The sequence below is a fragment of the Culex pipiens genome, chromosome 2 (genome assembly GCF_016801865.2).
Source record: "Culex pipiens pallens isolate TS chromosome 2, TS_CPP_V2, whole genome shotgun sequence".
NCBI lineage: Eukaryota > Metazoa > Arthropoda > Insecta > Diptera > Culicidae > Culex > Culex pipiens.
The window spans coordinates 117169962-117182826 of NC_068938.1; positions in this window are offsets into that span (position 1 = coordinate 117169962).

The following is a 12865-nucleotide window of genomic DNA, read 5'->3' on the forward strand; positions in this document are numbered from 1 at the left end:
AGAAATTCAAAGACCTGCAGTTCCAGGAGCCGAGTCGCCAATCGGTGGTCTGCTTTTCTATGGGCTTCTGCCGTTTGTTCCGGATTTCTAGCCTTCTTGCCATTCGCGATCCTCTTTTTCGGTAGGCAGCCTTATCAGGGCTGCGCTACCTAGTCTCGGGGTGGAGAACCACCTAGGGGCTACCGAGACCTAGCCCCGGTTTTCTCACGCTACCGTAACGGGGCTTTTATCTCGAAGCCTAACGGTCTTCATGTCCGGAAGAGGACGTCCTGCGTTCGTGTGTTTATGCGCTTCACTTTACTGCGCACCAATTTCACAATAATAAAATTTTTATTTTTTTGCAAAAAAAGTTCTAAACTTTTTGCCTGTTTTCTTTTTTTCAAAATTCGCACTCTCGGCACACCGCGCGCGGTTTCGATTAGTGTGCGTATACGCAAACGACACAACAGCACTGCCACAGGTCTTGTTGGTACACCACACTTCTTGCTTTGTTCTGCCTGCCCGCGACGACGACGATGGATGGCAAAAATAAATTCACTTTTATTGCCCAGCCGTCGATTGCGGGTCAATTCTAACACACGATGCCGGTTCGCGACGCACTTCGGCGTTGATTGATCACACTTTCGGCCACGTCGGAACGGTACTTCTGCGATTCTGAGGGCACTTTCACGGAGCCGCACAGAGATGCGATAATAACGCGCGACGCACACACACTTAACACTTTTGATTTTATGGGATATTTATTCAAAAAAATCACAGAAAACCGGTGTATTCATGTTGATATCACCAAAAATTCTTATGAATGACTCTAACCAACTATATTTGACCAATATTTTATTTATTTCAGAAATCGCTTTCAATCTGTTCCATGTAATTAAGCGGTTACATACATGTAGAAAATCACAAAATTTCATACTTCCGAATATTTAATCCTGATTCCAAACACTCCTGAAAGTTCCATGCGCAAAGCGAAACTTGCTAAGCGTTTTTGTCGAAACATTGAGTTGACTTACGGGTGCCACGATATCTTGGGATTGGATAGACCAAATTGGCTGAAATCTGGGATGAGGGCTCTCAAGGCATATCCTGTGTGTATGACAAAGTCCGATTTTAAAATATTGTTTTTTTTTTTGATTACAAAAATCAAATCCTGACGATTTTTATATGAAAATCAGAAAAAAATGTTTTAAGCTTTTTTTTAAAATTATCCGGTATAATAAGCCTTCATCAAAATTTTGAAGCCAATTTGTTCAAAGCGGTGCTGAGATATCGTGACACCCGTTTTTTAAAACTGCTCACTTCAAATAGCTTTATCTCGGCAATGATACAACCAACTGTTTTCAAAGGAGAATGGGCGAATATGGTCCAAGGATGTACACGAACGGGACCAACTTTTTTCGAAAGATCCCGCCGAGACATAAAAAAAGTCTTGTGGACCAACTCTCTAGACCCCGGGGTTCAAAAGTTACAAGCTGGTAAATTTTAAGCATTTTGGGTAAAAATGTATCAAAAATGGTGTTTTTACTATTTCTACAATCATTCATAAAATCTCTATTTTATTATGGATTTCGATAATCTTGACTTCATTCGACGTGTATCAGCAAAAAACTATGAGTTCTGATATGTCTTAGCATGATTAAAACATGAATTCTCTTGTTTCTATCTGTTTGAACAGGGGAGCCACAGCCGTGCGAGTAAGGCGGTTGCTTTACAATGCAATCTTCTGCTTGTAAACAAACTCGGGTTCAAATCCTTGGCTCCCCCGGCCCAACCTTTCATGTGTCTTTCAAGTGCAAATAATCGCCCAGCACCTCGGTGCAAAGGTTGTGCACAGAACCTAGCAGTGCTTTGTAAGAAGCTTGGCCGCGCGCTGAGAAGAGCTTATATAGCAATACAATACTGCTCTAGTTCTAGCAATGCACAAGAAGGACGCATGGAAAGTGGTCAACTAGAGTTACGGCTTTTCGGCTGGTCGACATACGCACTCACTCATACAATAGTGCTTGCGTGCGAGGTCAACAGAAAGGCCCAACAACAGTAAATTGGGCGATCCCACAATAGATCTAAGTACCTACTGGTCGAGGTGGTAGATTACTCGGACAGAAAAAAAATTTGTTTGAACCGTTTGTGCAAGAGGCATACCATAGAAACAAGTCGAAACTTCAAGATTTTGAAACCGGATCCTACCCAGACTGCTTCAGTGAGTATGGAAGGCTACAGTGCAATGTTGTAACAACTTATTGGGATGTTCTGAGTCATCCGAGAACTCCTGAGAGTTAAGACCGGCGAATCTACCGCCGTAACAAGCAAGAGGTCGGCGGTTTTTGACCGCTGATCATACCCGCATAGTTTCAGTGAGTATGGCAAACTACTTTGCTGATGTGTTGGAATGTCCTGGGTCATCGTAGGACTCCCTGGAGTTAAAATCTGTCGGTCTATTACCGTAACAAGCAAACAAGCAGATACTATTTCAAAATCTTTATGAATGATTTTAGAAGCAGTAAAAATTCCATTTTTTATACATTTTTACCCAAAATGCTCAAACTTCACCAGCTTGTAACTTTTAAACCCCGGGGTCTAGAGAGTTGGTCCACAAGACTTTTTTTCATGTCTCGGCGAGATCTTTCGAAAAAAGTTGGTCCCTTTTGTGTACATCCTTGGACCAGCTCCTATACAAAATTGCCCATTCTCCATAATGTTGTTAATAGTTGAAAATGTTTATTTTAATGCCCTTAAAACAAATTTGAAATAAGTTTGATTGTGTGCTCTTACCAACCCTTGACATTTTTGCCGATAAACATGTATGTAACCCCTTAATAAAATAATGATGACGATAATTATTCAAATAACAAAATCCAAAAATATAAAATTAAACTGTTTTTCAATTCATGTTTCTTTCACAGGAGCAAAGATGATGATTTCCAGCAACAACCGCGCATACAAAAAACTGATAAACTTATCATCGAAGCTGATAAAAATAAGCCGTAACACTGTTTGTTTTAGTACGACCATCATAGGAATTCATTTTTGAAAGTTGCTTTAAAACTAACAAACACTTAATCAATATTAACGCGATCCTTCATCTGCAACAGTTTAGAACACTGAAAATAAATTTGTGTGTAGATAAAACCCATTAGCTCAAAATAGTTTGTTGAATATATTGAACTGTTAAATTTCTAGCTTTCGTAATGTTTAGTAAATAATCGATCCAAAAAAAAATTTATTGATAGGAAATAAAGCAATGCTAAGATATGTACTACTGCAAAACAATCCATGGATTTTACTTTTAATTCTTACAAGGACCCTGATATGATGTTATAGTTTATATAAATTAAGGTAACTTTAACCGACAAAGAAAAAAAACTGTTAATTTAAAAATATCGTTCGTTGTATTAAAAGTTCGCCTTGGTGAATATTCGTAGAGAGTTCAATCATTTTAATTTAAAAGTTGGAAAGTTTTTGATACTACCATGCATTTCTGGAACAAAATCGTTGTATCGGTAAAAGTTTTTTTTTACTTTTGATATAAAAAGAAACTTTTTATTGCAAGAATAAATAACATTTCACATTACAGTGATGATTTTCGAAAAATGTGATGGATTTTATTTCAATATTTCAATATTAAAACAGTATGCTTTCGATTCTTTTTTGTATTAAACGCATCTGCTTATGTTTGGCCAACTTCCGCGCCCAATCTGTACCGATTCTTACGGTACGCCACCGGTCACGTCCGATGACTTCAGGCTGAGCAGGTAGGATGTACGTTTCGTTGGGCAGCAACATCGGCCTTCATTTTGGAGCGCGAAAGCGATTTAGAGAACAGGGTGGCCTCGTTGCCGGCCATCATTGTAGCTTGGGCTGGCAGATCGACGGCGGCTTCGTCGCACTTCACTGGGGGTCTCTCCGGCTTAAATGGCTTAAACGGCGATGCAATCGTGCATGCAAGGTCATCGTAGTTGAATCGCAAACTCATCTCGGGAGTTTCATCCCCCTCGATTTTTCCTAGATCAGTAGTGTCCCTATTTATCATTTGGTTATTTTTGTTTAGAGCTTTTGAAAAACTAAATGGTGGTACAGGTGGGGCAAGTGTACCATATGGATTTTAAGTATGGATAAAACTAAGAATTGCTGTATCAACATATTTAATTGGGAAATAAATACATAAAAGTACTTAAAAAAATTGTGCGTACAAAATTCAGTGACATCATGAAAATCTACTATTTATCATCTAAGTAATTTATTTTTCTTCGTAAAAACGATCAAAATATTACGTATTGTTCGTCTTGCCGCACTAGTTGAGTAGTCAATCAATTTTTTATAGTAAAAAACTGGATTTTTTAGAAACCTGTTCTATCAAAGTTTTAGTCAAGACCTGGAATAAGATGATTATCAAAAAATCGACTGATCTATTTATGATTTTAATGGGTTTTAACCATCGCCAGCACCCACGAACACCGCGGTGCATCCATTTCACTCTAGAACACAAACGGTTTTCCGAAAACGGTGCGGAAAGTCTAACCCCTTGGTAGGTCTTGTTTTTGCTTAATTTTTTTTTGTGCATGGTTTTGACCATTATTTTGTTTTGACTTTTTTGCGACTCGGATTCAACAGTTGGAGGAGTCACGAGGAGGACCGGAATGCCGGATGACCTGGGCACTGACCAGCTTTGCTAAAGGTACACAGAAAAAAATCCGATCATTTATGATAAGCATAAGCATAAGCATAGCAGTTGCTACTCCGTTATTGACCAGGACCTCCAGAAGTTACATCCACGAGCCGTGGAAGATGAGTGGGTGCTATCTTTCCTCGCTTCGCAACTTATCAAAGGCCCCTATCATGCTGATCAATACCGGCGCCGGCCACGACCAGTGGTAGAGTCACGGGGAAGTGGATGGGAATGTTAGTCCGATACTTGAGTGATAGAGACCGCCCAATCGACTGCTTCTCCGACAAAGTATCACATGAGTTTTGAGGGGGTTAGTAGATGGGTATGAGGTCAGGATTCACGAGTGGCAGTGATGTGACCATGAGCATTTTGTTTATCGGTTGAAAATTTTAAATCTTAGGCAGCCGGCTGCGGAAAGATAGATAATCGATTATTTAAAATGGTTTATTTTTATCGAACGCGTGCCAGCCGAGCAGTAGTGCTATGGGCTGGTCTTATCAGTATAATTTTACTATTTTTACAATTTAGATAACGCGAGCAAATTTCAAAAATAGTAAATAAATGACGCTTAACCTTCATATAATCGATAGTTTGATGAGTAATACTAAAACTGAAAGTTGGAATTAATTTTAACGATCATTTACGACGAAAATTATCGCGAAAAATCCGGACTGTGCGTCCCAAGAAGCACTGCACCTATCAAAAAAAAATCCGATCATTTATGATGTATCAAAAGTGCACATTGCTAATTTACATCAACTTCATCTGAAATTTACAATTCTTCCGACGTGAATGCCCCAAGGCGAAATTTTTCAAAAACATGTAAATTCGTAATAACGTAAATTAAAAAAAAAATATTTTTTTTTACTCCGTTGAATTTGGAATGCGATGTGGTTTTCATGCTAATTTTTTGCTCCCTTGCAAAGTTATTCATAAATGTTTGATTCTGGGGTGTAAAAGTAAATTATGAACAAAAATTACTTTTTCGCTCGTAGGCTGCCATTTACACCAAAACTAATATTTCTTCAAATTTCTTTCGACGTTCAATAGGGAATGAGTTGGGCTAAAATGTCCTTCCATTAGGTTTGACGAAAATTAAGAATACCGTCAGTGGGGGTGACTAAGGGTCAAAAAACGATACACCTCTCGTAATTTCTTAATAACAAAAAGGTGCAGGTGGTTATGTTCTACATGATCAATATGACAAAGAACTTTGTACAAAACTCCTAAAAAATATTCTATTTTATTTTATATTTTTAAAACATTGCCTATGTATTTAATCCTAAATAATTTATTCCTATAAAATGTTTTCAATCTTTGGCACCTCTGTGGAAATAAATTGCCAAAACAAGTATGGTTCGGAAAATGTCCAATCAAAATGGTAATTTTCATGTCTAGTATCAAAAACCATGAATTTTGGTACCCATATTGCCCCAAGTCGAATAGTTCGATTAATGTCCCCCCGGTAGAACCTTCCCGAGGGCAATTGCCACTCCGGGTATGGCCAATCCGGTCAAAATGGCCATTTTCATTACCAGTTTCAAAAATCATGAATTTTGATACCCATATTGCCCCAAGTCGTATGGTACGATTAATGTCCCCCCGGTAGAACCTTCCCGAGGGCACTGGCCACTCCGGGTGTGGCCAATCCGGTCAAAATGGCCATTTTCATTACCAGTTTCAAAAATCATGAATTTTGATACCCATATTGCCCCAAGTCGTATGGTACGATTAATGTCCCCCCGGTAGAACCTTCCCGAGGGCACTGGCCACTCCGGGTGTGGCCAATCCTGTCAAAATGGCCATTTTCATTACCAGTTTAAAAAACCATGAATTTTGATACCCATATTGCCCCAAGTCGTATGGTTCGATTAATGTCCCCCGGTAGAACCTTCCCGAGGGCACTGGCCACTCCGGGTGTGGCCAATATCCTATAAATGTGGTCCCAAGCCCATTGCCCCAAATCATTCTGGTCCGGTGACCGTCCTTACAATCTTCATAAGAACAGAATTCCTTCCAATTTAGTGCACAAACTGTGTCTTTCAATGTGTGCGTGTGTGTGTGTGAGCAATAAAATTACCACCGTGGATCCGCTTTTGTCGAAACCTCGTAAGGCACTGAATTTTTCTGAGGCTATCTGTTAGCTTAAATAGTTCGCATGAAATGTGGCAACAGTGGTGCAACATTCTCGCGTGACAGTACCACGAAAACAGGAGAGGATGCAAAATTTGCACCATGTTGCCACATTTCATGCGAACTATTTAAGCTAACAGATAGCCTCAGAAAAATTCAGTGCCTTACGAGGTTTCGACAAAAGCGGATCCACGGTGGTAATTTTATTGCTCACACACACACACACACGCACACATTGAAAGACACAGTTTGTGCACTAAATTGGAAGGAATTCTGTTCTTATGAAGATTGTAAGGACGGTCACCGGACCAGAATGATTTGGGGCAATGGGCTTGGGACCACATTTATAGGATATTGGCCACACCCGGAGTGGCCAGTGCCCTGGGGAAGGTTCTACCGGGGGGACATTAATCGAACCATACGACTTGGGGCAATATGGGTATCAAAATTCATGGTTTTTGAAACTGATAATGAAAATGGCCATTTTGACTGGATTGGCCACACCCGGAGTGGCCAGTGCCCTCGGGAAGGTTCTACCGGGGGGACATTATTCGAACCATACGACTTGGGGCAATATGGGTATCAAAATTCATGGTTATTGAAACTGGTAATGAAAATGGGCATTTTGACAGGATTGGCCACACCCGGAGTGGCCACACCCGGAGTGGCCAGTGCCCTCGGGAAGGTTCTACCGGGGGGACATTAATCGAACCATACGACTTGGGGCAATTTAGGTATCAAAATTCATGGTTTTTGAAACTGATAATGAAAAAGGGCATTTTGACTGGATTGGCCACACCCGGAGTGGCCAGTGCCCTCGGGAAGGTTCTACCGGGGGGACAATAATCGAACCATACGACTTGGGGCAATATAGGTATCAAAATTCATGGTTTTTGAAACTGATAATGAAAATGGCCATTTTGACTGGATTGGCCACACCCGGAGTGGCCAGTGCCCTCGGGAAGGTTCTACCGGGGGGACATTAATCGAACCATACGACTTGGGGCAATATGGGTATCAAAATTCATGGTTTTTGAAACTGATAATGAAAATGGCCATTTTGACTGGATTGGCCACACCCGGAGTGGCCAGTGCCCTCGGGAAGGTTCTACCGGGGGGACATTAATCGAACCATACGACTTGGGGCAATATGGGTATCAAAATTCATGGTTTTTGAAACTGATAATGAAAATGGCCATTTTGACTGGATTGGCCACACCCGGAGTGGCCAGTGCCCTCGGGAAGGTTCTACCGGGGGGACATTATTCGAACCATACGACTTGGGGCAATATAGGTATCAAAATTCATGGTTTTTGAAACTGATAATGAAAATGGCCATTTTGACTGGATTGGCCACACCCGGAGTGGCCAGTGCCATCGGGAAGGTTCTACCGTGGGGACATTAATCGACATCATTGTGATATTCTCAAGCTTGTAATAAAACACAATAATGCGGTTTTCAACGCACCGCTTTATTCGTCCATCTTCGTCCACAGACCGACTCACTCCCGCCCACACGCTTATCTTCGTTTACCTAAACTGAACACTAATTTAGGCATAACACGGCTAATCTAGAATGCCACATCCTCCCCTTCGATAAATTATGAATGAATGATAACATAAAAACTATCACTTGTATTGTAACTCTTAATTCTAGGTTCTTGCTGAATCGTATCGTAGAAGTGATGTACACAGCGTTCGGTCCCTCCGGTAGTCATCATCAGTTCTTTGAATTCCAAACGATTGCTCCTTCTGTTCTTCCCTCATCCTCTGCTACCGCTAAAAAGAAAAAAAAGACAAACGAGAAAGAACAGAGAAAAGCAAACCACAAACGAAAACATAATATTAACCGAACAGTGATCTAAATCAAATTCAGCAACTTATACCATAAAGTACTAAACTTATTTCATAATTTTCATGAAATCTTCTGATAGTGCTAACAATTGCAAATCCCTTGTCCCAGTTTGCCTGTATTTCCCTAATTCCTTTTGTTTACTTTGATTAGGCTTACCCACAAACAGTTTATTTTATATTTCTTCAAATTATACATTTACCATAGAGCTAAATGAACATAGTATTTCAATAACTTTTTCTAATGCTATCTTTGAAATCCCTTACAATAATAACCATCCTATATATAATCCTAATCATCATCTGAAGTCGATTGCTTAGTGAAGAGAAGGTAGCGCATCATCACGAGCTGGACCTTATCACGGCGCCTTTGGGAAGGCGACTTATGGTATGTTACCATTAGTTGAGTAAAAATTGAACTGAATCCGCGTTGTAAATGCCAGCACCCATACTCTTCAAGGGTGCTCTCCTTGTGGGAACTAGGAAACTATTTACATTAAAAATAACAAAGAACTATCGTTTGTATTTTCAACTTGACATATTCATCCAGGTACAAGTAAAATGATGTTCAGATTCCTACATTATACAAATTTCTAAAAGCAAAAAAAACAGGTTGTTCTCTCAACAGCATTAACTTGGCGTTCTCTATTGCGAGATTCCTACTCGAAACTTGGTGTCCGAAGGTTTGATTGTTGAGGCAATTGCAAACCTCTTTTTACACCATCCACCCCGGGATTCAAACTGACGACCTTTGGATTGTTTGTCCATCTGCTTAACAGCGACTCTACCAAGGCAAGACAAATTGCTATTTATCTTTTACTATCTTCTACTCGACCAATAACAAAAACTCTTCTTTATTGCCATTCTTAATACACATGTCTCGCCTTTTCCGAAAATGTTGAAACACGTGTAACCATCTTTCTATCATGTCAGCCATTTATTTTGCCTTACGTTTCAATGATACTGCCAATAGGGACCTAAAGCCCAACGGAAATGTTTATGTACAACGGTTAAAACACGCTTAGAGTAATTTATGAACACTTTTTTTTTACTTTAACACAAATAAAAAGGAACAAGACAAATTTTGTTTACGATGGATCAACTTTCCATTTCTATCCCTTTGTGGTCGTACAAAGGGTAAATGTACTCAGAAAAATAAACTTTATCGTTATAATAAATTAAATCAGCAGTTAAAGCTTAATTTTGGAACCCAATTGTGAATGTGTCACAATCAAGATATATTTTGTTTTGTACAATACCTCTCTGCAATATGGAACCATTTTATCCAATAAGTTTTGTTTACAAAGAAAATAATTCATGTGCATGTTACATGTTTTTTTCTCTGTTCTTCCATTTTTTTCGTACAGGTACCTTAGGGTGATTTATTTTATTTGTTAATCTTGATTTCAATCAAATCAGTGTCCTGATTTATTATTAACATAAAATTTAAGGACTACCTTGAAGAATCACTTCAACAAACTCGAACGATAAAACACAGCTGAACCGTATCGAAAAACTCAAAATCTGACTGCTCGTTACTGAATAATTTATTCTGATGCTTTGGTGATCTTATATAGCTTTCAGCTATACTATTCATTCATTTTCTATCCTATGATTATTAATTTAAAACAAATTGTATATTACTCTGAACAACATTCTTTGGCTGCATGTCTTGTGATTATCCTATAAAAGTTTCATTCAACTATTAAACAGTTGTTTGCTATGAATCAAATATGTCACTATTTTACATAAACCTGTTCAAGATATTTGGCCATAAGTTTAACCAGACTCATCTTTCCATAACACTTTCTACTTCTGTTAACCTTTGGCTAAAGCCATCTCAATTCTTTTGGATTCCGCTGGCCATGGACCCACCTTCTTTTTCCAAACAAATTTTAATCTGAGTTGGTCATGGCCTAAACCCGACTCAATTGTCAGTAACTTTTTTTCAAGCAGGTCATGGGCTAAACTCGGCTCAACTATCAGCAACTCTTTTTTTTAAAGATCATCGGCTAAACCCGACTCCTTTTGTAAACACACTTTAGTTTAAGTTGGTCATGGGCTAAACCCGGCTCAACTATCAGCAACTCTTTTTTTATGAAGGTCATGGGCTAAACCCGACTCCTCTTTTCAAACACATTTTAGTTTGAAGTTGGTCTTGGGCTAATCCCGACTCAACACTTTTGGCTTTCGCTGGCCATGGGCTAAACCCACCTTCTTTTTCCAAACACGTTAGTTTAAGTTGGTCATGGGCTAAACCCGGCTCAACTATCAGCAACTCTTTTTTTCTAAGAAGGTCATGGGCTAAACCCGACTCCTCTTTTCAAACACATTTTAGTTTAAGTTGGTCTTGGGCTGAACCCGACTCAACTGTCAGCAACCCTTTTTCCAAACAGGTTATGGGCTGAATCCACTTTCTTTTTCAACTCTTTGTTTGCTAGTCATAAACCTAACCCGACTCAACTTTTTTAAACCAATTGCATTTTTTTTTCGACCAAGACTTCCATTCTTAACTTTCAAAAACACTTTTATTATAGCTGGAAATGGGTCAAACTTGACCCAACTACCAGAAATTCAACATTGTTTTTTTAAACTATCTCTCTCGTTTTTTCCATGCTTTGTCTGTGCTTTCTTGTGAAACTTCCTTAAACAATATAACCGAACTGTACTTCTAGCCCATTTATTGGTCTCATAGTTCTCCCATCGAATCTAATCGAATTTCATCGTAAAAATCTAAATCGGTAATTTATACATTACTTGACCAGAACAGTTGAAATACTTTCATCCTTCATTCGAAGATAGAAAAACAAACTATTTTTAGATAAACCTGTAATAAAACAACTAGGCGCAATTATTTATGTGACCCTTTCATATTTATTAGTTAACATTGGCAGTAAAATAAAACTTCTCTTTTCAGGTTCCTTTTATCTAATTTTACTGACTTTTCCCCTTCATACTAACTTTCAATGAATCGTACCTATCAGCTGCTTCATTTTTTCATCTCTGAGAATGATTAAATAAAAAAAAATCGAAGCATATCTATTTCTTATTAAAATCTTGTTATGTATCTTTTTTTCCAATCCAATCGCTAAATGTTTTTTTTATAACTCTCACAGTCCCTCCATTTCTCATTTTAAAAATGTGTAGATATAGAACTTTAACTTCAAATAATGCTTCGTCACCAATTAATTGACTTAATTGATTTCTGCCAAGACAAATTCCATTTTTTCCGTATAATTTTCGTATAGTTTCTTCCTTGACTCGGTTCTTCCTTGATCTGAAATGCACACTAACAGGTTGTCCTATCTAATACAACAATAAATGACATTACGTTTACATGACATAATTTAGAATTTTTCATCCTGACTGGCAAATAATGTTAGAAATACAAACCATTTTTTTTTTAATTATTGCTCATAAATATTGTGGATTTAGCTGATAGCTGGATTTTTAGCATTTTGTCACGGTCATTGGAAACGGTGGTGGAAAGGCCTAGGGATTCCCATTTGGCGTGTAAATGTTCAATTCATGGACTAAAAACATTGGTCCCAAATCACTTCTCCAACATCAGTAATAATTGTTCGATTGCTCATGCAAACCTTTAATTCAACTTAAAATGTATTATTTTTCTTGAAAAATAGTTTCTTTCTAACAACATGAACACCTCTAGGGCCTGCTCGATGCTGCCATCATGCGACCGCGCGCTTTGTTTGTTTACCAACACAGCTGCAGCTGGATAGAGAGACGAAATGAGGGGGAAGAGGTTTTGACACTTTCCTTGCCCGTATCTGGCCCGCCGCCTATTTCGTCGGCCGCCTCCAACGACCCAATAAGGAAACCGATCGCAAAACACTAAACCACAATAGAACAACTTCCAGCTCAATTAAAGAAAAATCCCCTTTCACTCCTTAGCCTTAGTCACCCTACTCACAGTTGTCTCTTTTACCCGTTCACCTCTTCAAGCGCCGACTCCTCAAACCTCCTTCACTGCTACCAAACACAGCTCGACACGGCTCCCACCTGTTATCAACGCCTTCCTCCTCCGCAACCACTCATTCTTCCTCGCTGAATGAAATTCGACCGACGATGTCTCGTAAACGTCGGGCTCCTGTCGGACTCCAATCACGCACTGGGCCAACCTAAGAGCTCCTCCAACCAAGCCACCAACCAAACGAAAACAAAACATAACTCACGCGTGCAAATGTACAAATTTTC